We start from the raw sequence: 10307 nt of genomic DNA, 5'->3' as shown, positions 1-10307 counted from the left end.
ACGCACACTGGTGCATGTATATGTGCATATTGGTTTATGTGTTTGAATTTCTTCTTGTCTTGGTAACATTCCTAAAATATTTCTCCTAATATATACTCATCAGGGTGGCTGGGCAGCTTTCAGCGGCCTAAGTCTTCTCTACCCTGTAGATGATTTTCCCAGGTATTCATACACTGCCTCTTGTGTTTTACTATATTCAATAAAAGAGTATATTAAGTTCTCCAGGGAACCATGTATGTCTTCTCTCTTAGGGTCCTCCTTGTTTCCTAGTTTCTCTTGGGGTGTGAACTGCGGGCTGGTGATCCTTTGCTCTATGTCTAATACCCATTTAGGAGAAATGCTGTCCTTCCAGGATGTGGCCACTGAGCTCTCGCCAGAGGAGAGGCAATGCCTGGAGCCTGCTCAGTGAAAGCTGTACAGGGATCTGATGTTGGAGAATTACAGCCACCTTGATTTCCTGGGTCTTGCTGTCCATAAGCCACACCTGGTTACATTTCTGGAGCAAAGACAAGAGCCTTCAGATGTGAAGAGACAAGCAGCCACTGTGCACCCAGGACCAAGACCTCATGATTATAACGTTTATAACAAGGCCGTTGATTGCAACTCACTATGTATTCAACGCCAGAGAATTTATACATTGGAGAAGACTTATAATTGTGAAGAATATCATATGAGCCATAGTTCTTATAAGACACTTTCCATACACCAGAGACTTCACACGGGAGAGAAACCCTACACATGTAAAGGATGTCATAAGGCTTTCAGTACGTGCTCATCACTTTTTATACATCAGAAAGATCATCCTGATGAAAAAACACACAAGCATGAAGAATGTGACAAAGCCTTTCATTGTCTCTCATCTCTGAGGAGACAAGAGAGTTCATACTGGAAAGAAACCCCATGAGTATGAATAATGTGAAATTGGTTTTTCTTTTTTGTTTTTTTCTTTTTTTTCTTCTTCGAACCTTGAATGACATAAACAGCAAAGAAAATTCATTCTAAAGACAATGTGCAGAAATGTGCTGAACCTGTCAAAGGCTGTTTATCTTTATATCTTTAAGGATAACATGATATAGTTCATATGGGAGGGAAATCCAACAGAGGTCTTAAAAGTTTTATCTCTACAACCCTCGAAGCACATCAGATGATTCATTCTCACTACAAACTCCATGAGTGGGTGAACTGTGTTAAAATCTTTGTTAACAATTCAGATCTTATTCAACTCGATTGAATCCATAGTGGAGAATATGAAGTTAATTATTTTGCAGTGTCAACACGAATATCTAACTTTCAACAGCACTTTTGCCACATTTGTTTCATACAAGTATTTCACTTGTCACTTGTCTGCTAGCTGCTTCAGTGGTAGCCATGTGTTTTTCATGTTTCTTCAGGTAGTCCTGCTCCAGAAGGAAAACGTCATCCTGATGTTTTAGATTCTGACCACCAGGAGGCAGCATTGCTCCTTATTCCTCCCGCGAAGTCAGGGCTTTACAGAATGATGTCATAGCTTGCCACTCAGGACACTCTGCAGACATAAAATTCTGGTTACAGAATCTTCTACTGAACTAGTTCTTGGCATACATCCGTTAGCCCTCTTTGCTTGCCTGTTTGCTTAGTTACTATCCTTAACACATTTTCTCATGCCAACAACAATATTTTTGTGAAGAAATTGAAATACCAAATAGAAATGAGCAGTGTCCATCAAAACCTTGCTAGTGATGGTTTGTAGTTCAGCTCACACCAGTCACTTTGAAATATAAGGAAAGCCATCAATGTCTTTGAATAAATAGTATGAGAAATCAGGTGGCATTCTATGATTATCAAGATTCCAGAAATCATTCTGGGCTCATGACTACCAGTCTAGTACCTGTCCACCTGGTGGTCACTATTGCCTAAAGACTGAGACTATTTGGGCCCCATCAAAACCTTGCCCTGAAAACCAAATAAACAACCACAATAGCACCACCATCACCACCAACAGCAAAGCCATTCTGTAACACATATTTCAAAATTATTTGTATAGATTTGTCTTTATTATCTTGTTAGATTGACGTAACTTTAAGGCAGTTATGCATCAGAAGGAAATGCCGAAGCAGTGTTGCCTGTGACAGGAGGCCAGATGAACACCGAGATATCTGGGGGGAAAAAAAATCGACTCAGTGTTTATGTATGGGTGTTTGCTCCTATTTGCAACAGGCATTAGTTGAGTGCTCCATGGAGAAGTTAGTTGTTGATCTCACTCTCCGGGAAGGGCATTTATGATAGCCTTTCCACGGAAGCTGAGATTGTTAGTTGGGAGCAGTCTTGTAGTTCTCTCGACCTTTCTTTGTGTTCAACTTTATCTTCAAACCAATATTGGCTCCCTCTTTTATGTTCTCTCTCTCTGATGGAGAGGACAAGACCATGTGGTAGAAGCACATAGAGACAGCTTACCTGAACAAGGAGGAGCTAAGGGCCACTAGACTGATAGCTGGGATGCCAGCAGGGGACTGACTCAGGCCCCCCTGAATATGGGTCTCAGCCAGAAGGTCTGAGCAGGCTAAGAGACCTCAGACAGTGAAGCCAGGATGTATCCCTTGTGCACAAAAGGACTTTGCAAACATATCCCCCCATGGAGGGATAACTGCCTTATTCTAGAGACAGGAGAGAAGCCCTAGTCCCTACTTCACAGGACCTGTCACATCTACATGACCCCAACTGGATGGCATTCCCCTACATATGGAATTGTGGTGGGGGGATGGGAGGGGAGGGTGTTTAGAGTGCATGTGAGAGGGCAGAGAGGGTAAAAGGGAGGGAAGGAGGGAGGGAGGGCTGGAGGGGAAGGAGGGCTGGATGGGAGGGAGGGAAAGGGAACTGGGATCGACATGTAAAATAATAAATTAAAAAAAAATGATTTGACTCCAAAATTTAACTTGAAGAACAAGTTACTGGGGAAAAGGATTTCTATTTTTGTTTCCACAGAAAATGAAAAGATGTAGATTCCTTCCAGACTAATGTGGTTTGATCATGCCAGACCGCCTGAAACAGAGTAAAAGCTGATCCTACATTCAAAACAGCTGGACAAAACAGCCCTACAGACTACAGCTAGGATATCGGAATCTTCTTCGAATCCCCCAAGACAGCGCCCCTTACCAGCAGGAAGTAGTTTGGAAAGAACGACGCCCAAGTTCCCAAATATTTTGTATAAATGTTTGTTTTCATTTAATTGGACTTTGTTATATAAAATTCAATAAAAAATTATAAATAAAAAAAACTACAGTACCATTAATGACAATCACACAATCACTGACAACTTGAATGTGACCTTTCATTGCCATTGGCCTCCTTGATGATACAGAGTTGTTTAAGGTTTTTACCGTCCAGTTAATGCAATTAAGTGATTGTCATTGGACACTCATTTATTATTAAATTACAATAGTTCTTTTTAACTCTACCCTATGTAGTTTTCTAGGTGTGTGAGCACCTGTATTGAACAAAACAATCAATGTCACTATTTTCTTTGTAGCTACAATTCCACAGACCATTTGGTGATAATCATTTCTTCATTATCTTTGTAGAATGACACCTAACAATGACCTCTGGGATCCATGTGCTCATACACACACACACACACACACACACACACACACACACACACACACACACACATAAAAACAATCACAAAATTAGTAGAAGAATCAGGAATCACAGCTATCATCTTTGTCCATCTGTTTTACCTCAAACCTTTCCCCTGTTTATTGAAAACTATGTCCCTTACATAAAGGTGAAGTTGAAAAGCATTAGGGTACAATTGGTCATTTTTCTACCATTTCTCTCTTGCTCTGTGGGTCACCTTTATTTTCCCCAATTTCTTACATAACTCGTTCTAGTTTTAACTCTGCAGCTGTGTTAAAAAAAAAAAATCCCAACAAAAGGCAATTTGGGGGAGAAAGGATTTGTCTGGCTCAGAATTCCTAGCAGTCCATTATTGCAGGCATATCAACAGTGCAGGGACTTGAAGTAGCTAGTCACATCATAGGCAGAGAAAAGCAAGAGATGTGGACATGTTCCCTCGCTTCCTTGATATGCTCATCTGAATTTCTCCACTCTTACATAGTTAAGGTTCCCGTGCCCAGGGAACAGTGCCACCCTCAGTTGTGTGGGCCTTCTCAGAAGAATGAACTTAATTAAGACATTCCACTCACCCCAGACATGACCGCAGGCCCTATACATTGTAAAATTTCCCTGTATGTGATTGTTCTCCCAAGCGATATAATGCTGTCTTGGCTTGACAAATAAAGTTAGCCAGAATGACAAATCTAAAATATAGATTCAAAACTAGACACGATTAAATAGCTGACTATAAACTGTTTAGTTTTTCACATACATATACACACTGAGTACTTCGGCATTTTCAAAGTAGATTCTATGACCTGCAGCTTCATGATCTGGCTGGAATCCACCGGAAGTTATTATTTTCCTTTTTTAAGGATGGAACTGTGGAGCTATTTCTGTGTTGAAATCAACCTCACTTTTATGTCCCTCTAGTTTGAATCATAGTAGTTCACTGTGTAAACAATTGCCTTGTGTAGAGCACTGGAAACTATAAAGCGCCATTGCTATAGATAAAAACCGACATGGCCTTTCTGGTTTGTGAATTTGGTTTTTTGTTTGTTTGTTTGTTTGTTTTTGGCGTGTGGGTATTTTAACATCAATCTCCCTTTAGGTGTCATGATTCTTTTTTCTTTCACGGTTTATGTAAGACACAAAATGAAAGACAAGAAAATATGTAAGGGATAAAGCATCTCATGGAAAATAACCTAATGGAAAGGAATTATCAGAATATAGATGTATATATGTAATATAAACTATATCACTATAAATCATTTGATTCAATGTTGCTATTTATTTTATCATCTTTAGTGTAATGTTATTGAGGTTATTGGATTAACTACTGGAAGGACATTGTAACATTTTGAAGAATATTTCATAGCAATATCTTCATAGTAGCTGTCTCAGGTTAAGAGTATTATCATTTTGTTTTCTTCTGTCATTCCAAGACACATAACCCTGGGAAAAGATGCAAATAAAAAAAAGTCAGGATGAACAGCAAAGCATGCTGACAACATTCTCTGGAATGTCCAATTGGAGAGATGTCAACCCTGAGATCTCACAAGACATTTGTCTAAAGCAAGCTCATCCTACTAGATATTATTGATGTGCCTGCAAGAAGTTAAGATTGTTTCTTTTTCCATTCCAGAACATTACAACAGTTCCCAGTGGCATTGATCTTTGGTGGGGGTGGGGGAGAATTTATAAGGAACATTATTGTGGGATTAGGAGCCCATTTACATGTGAAATTGCATAGACTCTGAACCTTGCTGGAGTAGAAGTCCCCATCTTAAGTAATCGCTTCCCCAACAGTGCAGTTCAGGAAACATTCTATGAAAGGTCTCAGTCCCTCTTTAGCTCAGCTAGACCTTTACTTTCACAAATCATCCAGAAATAGTTGAACAAATGGTAATTGCTACATTTTGTTAAGCTAACACTAGTTCACATCTCCCGTGTACTTGCCCAACACTTCTTAGAAAGGATTGCTCCACTTTAAAATTTCTCTGCAAAAAAAAAAAAAAAAAAAAAAAAAAAAAAAAGGTTTCAACGCTTTGGTGGCAAGTTGAGGAATGCTGTGCCCACAGGTAGGAAATCAATTCTATCATGATTAATTTATTGCTTTTATAGAAATAGTGTGGGAAATTGAAAACAGGAAACTAGCATCAAGTAAAGAATTTCACAAACCCTTTAAAATCCTCATCTCTGGAGGACTGGTGGCATAAAATATCCTGATGTTGGAGATGTCAGAGCTTTGGGATACCCACCAAGGATGGCTGCTGACTGGGAGTGGAACCAGTCCAAGAGGGGCAAAGTGTGTTGTAGTCAGCAAAACTGATGGAGTTTTAGATCTGGAGTGCTTTGACATCACACATGGGGATGCTGTGTTTGGAGTTTTCTCAGCTGCATTTGGACTTGCTTTGATCTTGTATTTCCTTGTGAAACTCCCTTACCTGAGTTTTGGAATGGTAATGCATATCTTGTGCCATTATATGTTGGGAGTGTGTGTTCTTCTTTTTGATTTTAATTTTGAAAGGGGAATGACTGCTAAGAGATTGCCATGCAACTTTGAACATTATGGAGACTTTGCAGTTAGAATAAATGCGTTTTTTCATTGCGATAGTTTTACAAGCTTATGGAAGACATGGAATGTGGTAGTTTGAACATAGTTGTCTCCACTAACTCATAGAGTGACACTGTTAGGAGGTGTCATTATATATATATATATATATATATATATATATATATATATATACATATATATGTATATATATATATACACACACACACACACATATATATACATATACATATAAGCATATATGTTTTCAGGTTTAACTATTTGTGATCATTTGCTATTGAATAATACTCTGGGGGAGAGTATTTTTTTTATACAATTCTACAGTTGCCTGCAGTTCTATGCAAGCTTATGGAAGACATGGAATGTGGTAGTTTGAACATAGTTGTCCCCACTAACTCATAGAGTGACACTGTTAGGAGGTGTCGCTTTGTTAGGGTAGGCATGGCCTTGTTGGAGGAAATGTGTCACTGTGGGGGAACAAACACATCCTAAGGATATTTTTTTGTTGTTGTTGTTGTTTGATTTTAGATAGTATTCCATGTATTTGAATCCAGCATTAGACTTATTTTTTTTTTTTTTTTTTTTTTTTTTTTTTAGCCTAAGATGACTTCTGATTTTCCTGTCTCTCCTTTCTATATTTTGGGGCTGTAGGCAAGCACTATCACATCTGGATTTTGAGGTGCTGGGAATGAAACCCAGGGCTTTTTGAGTACCAATCAATTACTTCACCCAATGAATCATACCTTCATGTACCAAATATATATGGTTTGTGGGAAAATAAGAACAGTTTAGACTAGCTTGCCTGCCAAGTGGAACTATAACTATGGCTTTTCTTGTTGTTGTTGTTGTTTGTTTTTGTTTTTGTTTTGTTTTGTTTGTTTGTTTGTTTAAAGCTGCTTACAATTATCACTCCACTGAAGATTTTGACTTAGCCTGCCATAGGAGACCCACCTCTTTGCATGTAAGTTAGGGCATTTCAAGAGCAGTAAATACCTACCTTCAGGATTGGTAGTACCATTACATGGGCTTATATCTTGAAATGAATAAAAAAAAAGGAGTGAGGAGAAGTCCAACCAAGCACCAGCGTCCATCTTTCTGCCTCCCCAAAGATGACAGAGAGACCATTTCTCTCATGTGCCTATCCCAGTTCCTCCGTACTGCACTGGATTATATGTTTTCTTAAGCCAATCCTCAACATATATTCCTTCTTCCTTAAATTTTTGCTTTGGCCCTTAGATCACGTCAACGAGAAACACAATAAATTAGTCAAATCTCTATTTTTCTTTGATCTCTTTATATTGACTTAAGCTCTCTTCTGCTTTCCTCCACTAACCAGTAGTCAGAATCCTTTCTCTTTTTCCTGCCCAAGTCTTTCAGAGGAGCAGAGAACCTTGTAAAAGCAGGCTTTTTTTTTTTTTTTTTTTGATCCAGAACATTCAGGTCTTCTTCATAGAGCCCACTGGCCCACAAGAATTAAATGCATACTGTATTTAAAATCATGTGACTCCTTTGACATTAGATAAAATCTAAATTTAGTAATTTTACATTAAAGTCTCTCTTCATTGAGTTTCACAATATTTTTGATATAATGTCCACCATCCTTTTCCTCATGGCTGTGAAAGTCACCATACAGGTGAATTTTCTTTGTGGGCTTCCGTTTGATTCATGAGCATAAACCAAAATGTGAACTTATTCCAGATACATATTTACATATCCAAAAAAAACAGTGCATTAGACGGGTTAATGGTTTTGTTGTTGTTTTTAAGAAATGCATGGAGAGTGTTTTGTATGTTGACAGTCTCTCATTTTCAACTTGTAATTACTGATTTAATCAATCAATGAGACCACCTGCTTATACATCAATTATTAGGCTTACCTTATAGGATGACAAATAATATTACAGTTTCTCAATAACTTTTATGGAGTAAGTAAAACTTCACAAATGGCCTTTTTCATTTTATATATATATAATATTATAACATATAATATATATATGTGTATATATATGTACATATAAGCATATATGTTTTCAGGTTTGACTATTTGTGATCATTTGCTATTGAATAATACTGTGGGGGAGAGTATTTTTTTTTATACAATTCCTCAGTTGCCTGCAGTTCTATGCAGGATTGATGTTGTGATTTTCAGAGAAGGTATGGACAGGCTTATGTGGGAATTTGGAAGAAGGAAAGGGAGAAGAAAATTACATAATTATATCATAATTTCACCAATTAAAAGAAGATGATAAAAATCCTTTAAAATGACTCCCATGGTTGTTGAGATTTACTTTAGCATTGAAGTAACCAGCTCGAAGGAAGCCATATTGACGTAAAGTCCATCATATTCAAGTAAATCAGATATTCACAGATACAATTTCAGTTTCTTCCACTACAACATAAATTCACTTTTCTAAATTAAATTTGAAACAAGGTTGTTTTACATGTCAGTCCCAGTTCTCTCAACCTCCCACCCTCCCCTATCACACCCATCAAACCCCAGACCATAGCATTTCATTTGAGGCCTTCCATGGGGAGTCTTCAAAGTCTGTCATATCATTTGGGTCAGGTCCTAAGCCCTCCCCTGTGTGTCTAGGCTGAGGGAGTATTCCTCTATGTGGAATGGGCTTCCAAAGTTCTTTCATGTACTAGGGATAAAAACTTATCCACTACCAGAGGCCCCATAGACTGCCCAGTCCTCCTAACTAACATTCACATTCAGAGGGTTTGGGTCAGTTCTATGCTAGTTTCCCGGCTATCAGACTGGGGGTGGGGGGGGTGGGTGCATGAGCTCCCCCTTGTTCATGTCAGCCCATTCTGAGGATTTCTCCAGCTTGGTCTTGACCCCTTTGCTCATCACTCCTTCCTTTCTGTTACTGGATTCCAGGAGTTCGGCTAGTGTTTAGCTGTGGGTGTCTGCTTCTTCTTCCATCAGCTACTAGATGAAGGCTTTAGGATGGCATAAGAAGTAGTTAGTTGTCCATCTCATTATCGTGGGAGGGCATTGAAGGTAGCCTCTCCACTATTGCTTAGATTGTTAGTTGGGTTTGTCCTTGTAGATCTCTCGACGTTTCCCTAGGGCCAGATTTCTCCTTAATCTATAATGGCTTCCTCTATTATGGTATCTCTTTTCTTGTTCTCTTCTATTCTTTCCCTTTCTCAATCTTCCTGTTCTCTCATGCCCACCTCTCCCCTCCTCTTCTCTAGTCTTAATGTTGTAATCAAAAGTACTTCATGCAAAAACTCAAAATCTATCAATGACAATCTTCATATGTCAAGTAAACAGAAAAATGCTAACTATTATGGGTAAGGTTATTCAAAACCGAACTACTGACATTGGAAATAAACTTATACATTTCTGAGATACGATTAAAAAATAATTGGTAATTTTACTAGGCAGGGTTCTGTGGAAGAACCCTACATAAATAATTTGTAGAGTGCATCTTTATAGGTAAGAAATGGGATGTATTCGATCGGCTTGTAGGTTATGGTCCAGCTAGTACAACAATGGCTGTCTATAAATGGAAGGTCCCACAATCCAGTGGGTATGCTCAGTACAAGGGTATGCGTATTTTATCTGCTCTATAATATATAACAGCCTGCCAAAGAAGTAACCTCTAATAGCAGTGAAAGAATAGACCTGCTAACATGACAAGCAGGCAAAAGGAATGAAGTTTCTTTTTCCACGTCCTTCGTGTAGACTGCCAAGAGAAGGTGTGACCAAGTTAAGAAGGTTCCTCCCTCAAAAGGTCTGGGTCAAAGGTGAATCTACCCATTTGAATGATCCAGATTAAAAGTTTGTCTTCCAACTTCAGGTGACTAAATTAAGCACAAATCTGTCACAGGTGTGCTGAGTCATTTTTGCTATTAGGGTCAGCAGACCTTAGGTCCTCAGGTGTGGTAATTAATCTTGTCTGGGCAAACCAGAGTTACAGCTATCTCTTGACCCTATTTACACCTGTTGACTCACAGGAAAGGAGGGGCAGTGTGAATTCTTCTTATCTCAGGGCCTTGTGAGAGGAAGCTAGCAAATTCCAAGGAACAGATATTGGTTTCCAGGTTAGTCCATCATTAACATTACTTTTTCATTCCCCCCTTTTTCTCTTATCAATAGTTCTAATCTTATAACTATGGAAATTAAG

The 10307-nt window shown here is 38.6% G+C and overlaps 1 pseudogene; it reads left to right on the top strand.

Moving 5' to 3' along the window:
• Positions 1-337: 337 nt before the first annotated feature.
• Positions 338-904, top strand: LOC127220754 (zinc finger protein 58-like; annotated as a pseudogene).
• The last annotated feature ends 9403 nt before the right edge of the window (positions 905-10307 follow it).

This window comes from Phodopus roborovskii, unplaced genomic scaffold (assembly GCF_943737965.1).
Source record: "Phodopus roborovskii unplaced genomic scaffold, PHOROB, whole genome shotgun sequence".
Lineage (NCBI taxonomy): Eukaryota > Metazoa > Chordata > Mammalia > Rodentia > Cricetidae > Phodopus > Phodopus roborovskii.
Note: the sequence above shows the minus strand (reverse complement) of the source record. Positions and strands in the feature narration are given on the sequence as shown.